The 10,265-nt window shown below is 48.2% G+C and overlaps 2 protein-coding genes across 3 annotated transcripts in view; one reads left to right on the top strand and one right to left on the bottom strand.

Moving 5' to 3' along the window:
• nop14 (NOP14 nucleolar protein homolog (yeast)) overlaps positions 1 to 1,359 on the bottom strand; it is a 62,667-nt gene extending 61,308 nt beyond the window's left edge. The window contains exon 1 of the mRNA XM_070877764.1: positions 1,249 to 1,359. The gene's annotated coding sequence lies outside the window, so the exon portion shown is untranslated. The remainder of the gene's footprint in view (positions 1 to 1,248) is intronic.
• A 35-nt stretch (positions 1,360 to 1,394) lies between these two features.
• mfsd10 (major facilitator superfamily domain containing 10) overlaps positions 1,395 to 10,265 on the top strand; it is a 90,839-nt gene continuing 81,968 nt past the window's right edge. The window contains exons 1-2 of one of the 2 annotated variants that reach the window (XM_070877775.1): positions 1,395 to 1,523; positions 8,068 to 8,432. The gene's annotated coding sequence lies outside the window, so the exon portion shown is untranslated. The remainder of the gene's footprint in view (positions 1,524 to 8,067; positions 8,433 to 10,265) is intronic. The other variant, XM_070877771.1, reaches the window with a different exon arrangement.

Raw genomic sequence — 10,265 nt, 5'->3', positions numbered from 1 at the left:
GGGGGTGAGGAGAAGGGGGGGGGTGAGGGAGAAGGGGGGGGGTGAGGGAGAAGGGGGGGGGGGTGAGGGAGAAGGGGGGGGGGTGAGGGAGAAGGGGGGGGTGAGGGGAAGGGGGGGGTGAGGGAGAAGGGGGGGTGAGGGAGAAGGGGGGGTGAGGGAGAAGGGGGGGTGAGGGAGAAGGGGGGGTGAGGGAGAAGGGGGGGGTGAGGGAGAAGGGGGGGGTGAGGGAGAAGGGGGGGGTGAGGGAGAAGGGGGGGGTGAGGGAGAAGGGGGGGTGAGGGAGAAGGGGGGGGGGTGAGGGAGAAGGGGGGGGGTGAGGGAGAAGGGGGGGGGGTGAGGGAGAAGGGGGGGGGGTGAGGGAGAAGGGGGGGGGTGAGGGAGAAGGGGGGGGGTGAGGGAGAAGGGGGGGTGAGGGAGAAGGGGGGGGTGAGGGAGAAGGGGGGTGAGGGAGAAGGGGGGGTGAGGGAGAAGGGGGGGGGTGAGGGAGAAGGGGGGGTGAGGAGAAGGGGGGGGGTGAGGGAGAAGGGGGGGTTAAGGGAGAAGGGGGGGGGTGAGGGAGAAGGGGGGGGGTGAGGGAGAAGGGGGGGGGGGTGAGGGAGAAGGGGGGGGTGAGGGATAAGGGGGGGTGAGGAGAAGGGGGGGTGAGGGAGAAGGGGGGGTGAGGGAGAAGGGGGGGTGAGGGAGAAGGGGGGGGTGAGGGAGAAGGGGGGGGTGAGGGAGAAGGGGGGGAGAGCTGAGGGAGAAGGGGGGGGAGAGGTGAGGGAGAAGGGGGGGGAGAGGTGAGGGAGAAGGGGGGAGAGCTGAGGGAGAGGTGTTGAGGGAGAAGGGGGGTGAGGGAGAGGTGAGGGAGAAGGGGGGGAGAGGTGAGGGAGAAGGGGGGGGTGAGGGAGAAGGGGGGAGAGCTGAGGGAGAGGTGTTGAGGGAGAAGGGGGGATTGAGGGAGAAAGGGGGGATTGAGGGAGAAGGGGGGATTGAGGGAGAAAGGGGGGATTGAGGGAGAAAGGGGGGATTGAGGGAGAAAGGGGGGATTGAGGGAGAAAGAGGGGGTGAGGGAGAAGGGGGGGGTGAGGGAGAGGTGAGGAGGAGGGGGGCAGAGGATGGGGAGAGGGGGGCAGAGGATGGGGTGAGGGATGAACGTGTTGGGGGGAGGGTGGAGCTGCCTGAGATACACAATGTCAGCACCAGGCCTGCACTGAGTGTGAGATTAGGGGGTTGTACAGAGACCGGTTACAAACAGCCTTCACTCACCTGTCGCCCGTTACCATGGAGAGAGGGTCTGCTCCGCGCCCGTTGCCAAGGAGACCAGCAGTCTCCTGCTCCGCTCGCCACGCGCCGCCGCAACACCAGCTCCGGCCCGGGTTAAAGGTCACCCCACCCCGCTAGCACTTCCGCTTCCGGGCTGCGGACGCCATCTTGGTTGCGGGCAGGAGTGGCGCTGGAACCTGCCCACACTCGCAGCGCGGGCCTTCCCTGAGCAACTTCAGCCCACAACACATGCTGCACTTTGTGAGCAATTTTATCAGGTAAAAGGTGCACACGCACACACGAAAAAAATATATAAGGAAATTATTCCAAACTATTGGATGTGATTGAGGCAAAAAAAAATGATTGGTTGGAAGAGAAGGGAACATTTCGTGCACTGACCAGGCTTTTGGTCATCTGTCCCAATATCTCCTTCGGCTTCGAAAAATTCATTCTGGGGATGTGGACGTCGCTGACAAGGCCGGCATTTATTGCCCCTTGAGAAGGTGGTCGTGGTGAGCCGCTATCTCAGAGAGCAGTTAATAACATAAGAATTAGGAGCAGGAGTAGGCCATCTAGCCCCTCGAGCCTGCTCCGCCATTCAATAAGATCATGGCTTCAACATTCCATTGACTCTGGATCAGTTCCTATGCAGTGGAGGGTAGCCAATGTAACCCCACTTTTTAAAAAAGGAGGGTGAGAGAAAGCAGGGAATTATAGACCGGTCAGCCTGACCTCAGTAGTGGGTAAAATGATGGAATCAATTATTAAGGATGTCATAGCAGCGCATTTGGAAAATGGTGACATGATAGGTCCAAGTCAGCATGGATTTGTGAACGGGAGATCATGCTTGACAAATCTTCTGGAATTTTTTGAGGATGTTTCCAGTAAAGTGGACAAAGAAGAACCAGTTGATGTGGTATATTTGGACTTTCAGAAGGATTTCGACAAGGTCCCACACAGGAGATTAATGTGCAAAGTTAAAGCACATGGGATTGGGGGTACTGTGCTGACGTGGATTGAGAACTGGTTGTCAGACAGGAAGCAAAGAGTAAGAGTAAATGGGTACTTTTCAGAATGGCAGGCAGTGACTAGTGGGGTACCGCAAGGTTCTGTGCTGGGGCCCCAGCTGTTTACATTGTACATTAATGATTTAGCCGAGGGGATTAAATGTAGTATCTCCAAATTTGCGGATGACACTAAGTTGGGTGGCAGTGTGAGCTGCGAGGAGGATGCTATGAGGCTGCAGAGTGACTTGGATAGGTTAGGTGAGTGGGCAAATGCGTGGCAGATGAAGTATAATGTGGATAAATGTGAGGTTATCCACTTTGGTGGTGAAAACAGAGAGACAGACTATTATCTGAGTGGTGACAGATTAGGAAAAGGGAAGGTGCAACGAGACCTGGGTGTCATGGTACATCAGTCATTGAAGGTTGGCATGCAGGTACAGCAGGCGGTTAAGAAAGCAAATGGCATGTTGGCCTTCATAGCGAGGGGATTTGAGTACAGGGGCAGGGAGGTGTTGCTACAGTTGTACAGGGCCTTGGTGAGGCCACACCTGGAGTATTGTGTACAGTTTTGGTCTCCTAACTTGAGGAAGGACATTCTTGCTATTGAGGGAGTGCAGCGAAGATTCACCAGACTGATTCCCGGGATGGTGGGACTGACCTATCAAGAAAGACTGGATCAACTGGGCTTGTATTCACTGGAGTTCAGAAGAGTGAGAGGGGACCTCATAGAAACGTTTAAAATTCTGATGGGTTTGGACAGGTTGGATGCAGGAAGAATGTTCCCAATGTTGGGGAAGTCCAGAACCAGGGGTCACAGTCTAAGGATAAGGGGTAAGCCATTTAGGACCGAGATGAGGAGAAACTTCTTCACCCAGAGAGTGGTGAACCTGTGGAATTCTCTACCACAGAAAGTAGTTGAGGCCAATTCACTAAATATATTCAAAAGGGAGTTAGATGACGTCCTTACTACTCGGGGGATCAAGGGGTATGGCGTGAAAGCAGGAATAGGGTACTGAAGTTTCATGTTCAGCCATGAACTCATTGAATGGCGGTGCAGGCTAGAAGGGCTGAATGGCCTGCTCCTGCACCTATTTTCTATGTTTTTCTATGGCTGATCTGGTCGTGGACTCGGCTCCACTTACCCGCCCGCTCCCCATAACCCTTAATTCCCTTATTGGTTAAAAATCTATCTATCTTTGACTTGAAAACATTCAATGAGCTAGCCTCAACTGCTTCCTTGGGCAGAGAATTCCACAGATTCACAACCCTCTGGGAGAAGAAATTCCTTCTCAACTCGGTTTTAAATTGGCTCCTCCGTATTTTGAGGCTGTGCCCCCTAGTTCTAGACTCCCCTACCAGTGGAAACAACCTCTCTGCCTCTATCTTGTCTATCCCTTTCATGATTTTAAATGTTTCTATAAGATCACCCCTCATCCTTCTGGACTCCAATGAGTAAAGACCCAGTCTACTCAATCTATCATCATAAGGTAACCCCCTCATTTCTGGAATCAGCCTAGTGAATCGTCTCTGCACCCCCTCCAAAGCTAGTATATCCTTCCTTAAGTAAGGTGACCAAAACTGCACGCAGTACTCCAGGTGCGGCCTTACCAATACCTTATACAGTTGCAGCAAGACCTCCCTGCTTTTGTACTCCATCCCTCTTGCAATGAAGGCCAACATTCCATTCGCCTTCCTGATTACCTGCTGCATCTGCAAACTAACCTTTTGGGATTCATGCACAAGGACCCCCAGGTCCCTCTGCACCACAGCATGTTGTAATTTCTCCCCATTCAAATAATATTCCCTTTTACTGTTTTTTTTCCCAAGGTGGATGACCTCACACTTTCTGACATTGTATTCCATCTGCCAAACCTTAGCCCATTCACTTAACCTATCTAAATCTCCTTGCAGCCTCTCTGTGTCATCTACACAACCCGCTTTCTCACTAATCTTAGTGTCATCTGCAAATTTTATTGCACTACACTCTGTCCCCTCTTCCAGGTCATCTATGTATATTGTAAACAGTTGTGGTCCCAGCACTGATCCCTGTGGCACACCACTAACCACTGATTTCCAACCCGAAAAGGACCCATTTATCCAGACTCTCTGCTTTCTGTTCGCCAGCCAATTCTCTATCCATGCTAATACATTTCCACTGACTCCGCGTACCTTTATCTTCTGCAGTAACCTTTTATGTGGCACCTTATCGAATGCCTTTTGGAAATCTAAATACACCACATCCATCGGTACACCTCTATCCACCATGCTCGTTATATCCTCAAAGAATTCCAGTAAGTTAGTTAAACATGATTTCCCTTTAATGAATCCATGCTGCGTCTGCTTGATTGCACTATTCCTATCTAGATGTCCCGCTATTTCTTCCTTAATGATAGTTTCAAGCATTTTCCCCACTACAGATGTTAAACTAACCGGCCTATAGTTACCTGCCTTTTGCCTGCCCCCTTTTTTAAACAGAGGCGTTACATTAGCTGCTTTCCAATCCGCTGGTACCTCCCCAGAGTCCAGAGAATTTTGGTAGATTATAACGAATGCATCTGCTATAACTTCCGCCATCTCTTTTAATACCCTGGGATGCATTTCATCAGGACCAGGGGACTTGTCTACCTTCAGTCCCATTAGCCTGTCCAGCACTACCCCCCCTAGTGATAGTGATTGTCTCAAGGTCCTCCCTTCCCACATTCCTGTGCCCTACAAATTTTGGCATTGTTTTTGTGTCTTCCACTGTGAAGACCGAAGCAAAATAATTGTTTAAAGTCTCAGCCATTTCCACATTTCCCATTATTAAATCCCCCTTTTCATCTTCTAAGGGACCAACATTTACTCTTTTCCATTTTATATATCTGTAAAAGCTTTTACTATCTGTTTTTATGTTTTGCGCAAGTTTACCTTCGTAATCTATCTTCCCTTTTTTATTGCTTTTTTAGTCATTCTTTGCTGTTGCTTAAAATTTTCCCAATCCTCTAGTTTCCCACTAACCTTGGCCACCTTATACGCATTGGTCTTTGATTTGATACTTTCCTTTATTTCCTTGGTTATCCACGGCTGGTTATCCCTTTTCTTGCCGCCCTTTTTCACTGGAATATATTTTTGTTGCGCACTATGAAAGAGCTCCTTAAAAATCCTCCACTGTTCCTCAATTGTGCCACCGTTTAGTCCTTGTTTCCAGTCTACTTTAGCCAATTCTGCCCTCATCCCACTGTAGTCCTCTTTGTTTAAGCATAGTACGCTCGTTTCTGACACAACTTCCTCATCCTCAATCTGTATTACAAATTCAACCATATTGTGATCACTCATTCCGAGAGGATCTTTTACTAGGAGATCATTTATTTTTCCTGTCTCATTACACAGGACCAAATCTAAGATGGCTTGCTCCCTTGTAGGTTCTGTAACATACTGTTCTCAGAAACAATCCCGTATGCATTCTATGAATTCCTCCTCCAGGCTACCCCGTGCGATTTGATTTGACCAATCGATATGTAGGTTAAAATCCCCCATGACTACTGCCGTTCCTTTTTCACATGCCTCCATTATTCCCTTGATTATTGCCCGCCCCACCGTGAAGTTATTATTTGGGGGCCTATAAACTATGCCGACCAGTGACTTTTTCCCCTTACTATCTCTAATCTCCACCCACAATGATTCAACATTTTGTTCATTGGAGCCAATATCATCCCTCACAACTGCCCTGATATCATCCCTTATTAACAGAGCTACCCCACCTCCTTTCCGTTCTTGCCTATCTTTCTGAATCGTCAGATACCCTTGTATGTTTAATTCCCAGTCTTGGCCACCTTGCAACCACGTTTCTGTAATGGCCACCAAATCATACCCATTTTGTAATGATTTGTGCCGTCAACTCATTTACTTTATTTCGAATGCTGCGTGCATTTAGGTAGAGTGTTTTCATCCTAGTTTTTAAACCATGATTTTTAGTTTTGACCCCTCCTGCAGCCCTTTTATATTCAGTGGCCCTTTTTGTTTCTTGCCTTTGGTTTCTCTGTCCTCCACTTTTACTCATCTCTTTTCTGTCTTTTGTTTTTGTCTCCTTTTTGTTTCCCTCTGTCTCCCTGTATTGGTTCCCATCCCCCTGCCATATTAGTTTAACTCTTCCCCAACAGCACTAGCAAACACTCCCCCTAGGACATTGGTTCCGGTCCTGCCCAAGTGCAGATAGTCCAGTTTGTACTGGTCCCACCTCCCCCAGAACCTGTTCCAATGCCCCACGAATTTGAATCCCTCCCTGTTGCACCACTGCTCAAGCCACGTATTCATCTGCGCTATCCTGTGATTCCTACTCTGACTAGCACGTGGCAGTGGTAGCAATCCCGAGATGACTACTTTTGAGGTCCTACTTTTTAATTTAGCTCCTAGCTCCTTAAATTCGTCTCGTAGGACCTCATCTCTTTTTTTACCTATGTCGTTGGTACCAATGTGCACCACGACAACTGGCTGTTCTCCCTCCCTTTTTAGAATGTCCTGCACTCGCTCGGAGACATCCTTGACCCTTGCACCAGGGAGGCAACATACCATCCTGGAGTCTCGGTTGCGGCCGCAGAAATGCCTATCTATTCCCCTTATGATTGAATCCCCTATCACTATCGCTCTCCCACTCTTTTTTTATGCCCTCCTGTACAATAGAGCCAGCCACGGTGCCATGAACTTGGCTGCTGCTGCTCTCCCCTGATGAGTTATCTCCCTCAACAGCACTCAAAGCAGTGTATCTGTTTTGCAGGGGGATGACCAGATGGGACCCCTGCACTACCTTCTTTGTACTACTCTTCCTGCTGTTCTTCCATTCCCTAGCTGGCTGTGGATCCTTCTCATGCGGTAAGACCAACTCACTACACGTGCCACTTATGTCATTCTCAGCATCGTGGATGCTCCAGAGTGAATCCACCCTCAGCTCCAATTCCGCAACGCGGTCCGTCAGGAGATGGAGGTGGATACACTTCTCACACACGTAGTCGTCAGGGACACCGGATGTGTCCCTGAGTTCCCACATGGTACAGGAGGAGCATAACACGTGACCGAGCTCTCCTGCCATGCCTTAACCCTTAGATACACTTAAATTGGTAACAACAATGTTACAGTTTACTTACTGATGTAAAAAATAAAAAGAAAAGCTACTCACCAATCACCAGCCAATCACTTACCCCCTTGGCTGTGACGTCACCTTTTGATTCCTTTCTACTTTTTTGCCTTCTCTCCCCGCTGTAGCTGCACAAGTCACGCCTTTTATAGGCCGCTCCAACACTGCTCCCACCTCTCACCAACTGCCGCTGCCTGTGGAACACCCGCTGGGCCTTTATAGGTTGCTCCGACGCTGCTCCCTCATCTCAGTCCTAAATGGCTGAACCCTGATTCTGAGGCTGTGAGCCCTGGTTCTAGACTCCCCAGCCAGGGGAAACATCTTCCCTGCATCTACCCTGTTAAGCCCTTTAAGAATTTTGTATGTTTCAATGAAATCACCTCTCGATCTTCTAAAATCTAGAGAGTATTGGCCTAGTCTACTCAATCTCTCCTCATCGGACAATTCCCCCCCCCCCATCACAGGAATCAGTCTGGTGAACCATGGTTGCACGCCCTCTATGGCAAAGTATATGGTAAAAGTTAACCACATTGTTGTGGGTCTGGAGTCACATATAGGGCAGACCGGGTAAGGACGGCAGACTCCCTTCCCTAAATGACATTAATGAAGCAGTTGAGTTGTTAAGACAATCGGGTAGTGCTCACCATTGCTGATACTTGCTTTTTATTCCAGATTTATTTAACTAACTGAATTTAATTTCCACAGCTGCCGTGGTGAGATTTGAGCTCGTGTCTCCGGATCATTAGCTCAGGCCCCTGGATTACGAGTCCAGTAACATAATCACAATGCTGCTGTACCCCATGTCACATTTTGTTTGATTTTGTTCCTGTGAAGCGCCCTGGGACGTTTTTGCTAAGTTAAAGGTGCCGTATAATTGCAAGTTGTTGTTGTTGATGTCAGGGAGTTCTTTGCACCAACACTGATCAATTGATCAATCACTGATCAGTGTGCTGAGGGACCCACACACTGGCTACTAGCTAGAGGAAGCTAAACCATCACCTGTGGAACTGGAAATCGGTCAATGCCTTTCGGAGAAAAAGAGAGGGGAAAAAAATTGATGGAATAAAAGAGTAAGAATTTTTTTTAAACCACAATTTCTGTTTTATTGCAATGTGTGTGTATATGTGTCGGGAATCCACTGGAGGGCAGATGTGGAGCATTGCATAAAATTAGAGGTGGCGTGCAAAAAGGTTTCAGTCATTGCAAATATATATATATTCCCCCTTTTTTCCCCATCCTCCCTTGGGTTGCCAACCCTCCAGGATTGTCCTGGAGTCACCAGGAATTAAGAAAAATCATTGGGACATTGAAATTTTTTTTTTATCTTTGATCATTTTTGTTTATTAGTAATACGGGGCTCAATTTTCCCAGGTCATTTGCGCCGTTTTTTTCTGGCGTAATTATTTAATTCAAAGTTTCCGCCTGGAATCTGCGCTGGTGTAATTGCTTAAGTTACAATTTTTCTAGGTTAGATTTATTTGACGTCATTGTCTGCACCAGTTTTCAGCATTTTTCAGTTTGCCCCCCAATTTTTTTTTATCCTAGGTCGGCGATCTGGCCACTCCCAAAAAAACCTTCTGGTGAGTTAACAGAAAGCAGCGCACATTGAAAAATCAGTGCTGAAAGACACCATTGTTTCTCATCAAAGTTTTTGGGTGGAGTCTCTAACACTTGAAATATCCATAATAAAGTTCAACTTTTTCTCCCTTTCAATGGAGTACATGGAAATTCCTTGGATTTCTAAACTTACTCACATGCCATCACCAAACATCTTCAAGCAGGGCTGGAGGGGGATTGTAGCATCGGCCGTCAGAAGGCTTCTGCACTAGGCACAAGACTGGGGGGGAGGGGGGAAAGAGTCACAAGAGGGTGTGAGAGAAGACCATCCAGACAGACCTTGGGGAGAGAGAGAGAGAACAAAGAACCTGTCCTGCCTGCTGTTAATAATGGAACAAATAATGAAAATGATTCAGATTTCATGTAAAATATATTTTATTCAAAAGTTTAACAAACAGTTCTTTGTACGTAACTTACAAGAATAATTTTATTAAAGTTATCAAACATTAAAGTTTTCAGTTACGATCACTTACAAACTCTAAGATCACTTACAAACTCTAAGATCACTTACAAACTCTAAGATCACTTACTAACTTTGAAACTTGTAAATTTACACAACTTACAAAAATCTTTTAATTTGAGAACAGTTACAACCGCAACAATAACAACAACAACAACAGCAAAGAAAGGCTGCATCCATCTCTCCTCTGCCTTATTCTAAGACTGCCCACCGCGCCTGTTCTTGGTGACTCCACCAACCCTGCCCGCAGGCAGTGGCGCAGTGTTTCTGCGGTTGTTACCAAGCTTATTCTTTCTAAGATCTCAGGTACTGCGCACCTGTTGGTGGGGGGGGGGGGGGGTGGCAGGCAGCAATGTAGAGGACCCAGGCGGCAATGTGGAGGGCTCTTCAGAGCTCTTCAGAGGCTGGTGTGGAGATTGGAGTGGGATTGGCAGTTGATTCTGTCAATGGGTGCGGGATCTGGGCGTGTTCTCTTATTGCAGCAGCCATCTCCAACATGCTGTCCCTCATGTGCCCTGACAGTGTCTCAACGATCTGCAACATTCCCTCCCTCATGTTCAGTGATAGTGTTTGCGCCATCTGACATTCCCTCCCTGATGTTCACTGACCGCATCACCTACCTGTGACATTCCCTCCCTCATGGTCACTGACATTGTTACCATTTCTTGTGAGAATTGCTGTTACTTCTGCTGACAGTCCCGCTACCTCATCACCCACCCCATTGATGGTGTCCAGGAGTGATCGCGTAAGGTCAGTGCTCCCCCCACTCATTGCTATCATCTGAACCGCATCTGTTAGATCCTGCACCTCAGGAGAGCGCGGTTGA

Source organism: Pristiophorus japonicus, chromosome 1 (assembly GCF_044704955.1).
Source record: "Pristiophorus japonicus isolate sPriJap1 chromosome 1, sPriJap1.hap1, whole genome shotgun sequence".
Classification (NCBI taxonomy): Eukaryota; Metazoa; Chordata; class Chondrichthyes; family Pristiophoridae; genus Pristiophorus; species Pristiophorus japonicus.
Note: the sequence above shows the minus strand (reverse complement) of the source record. Positions and strands in the feature narration are given on the sequence as shown.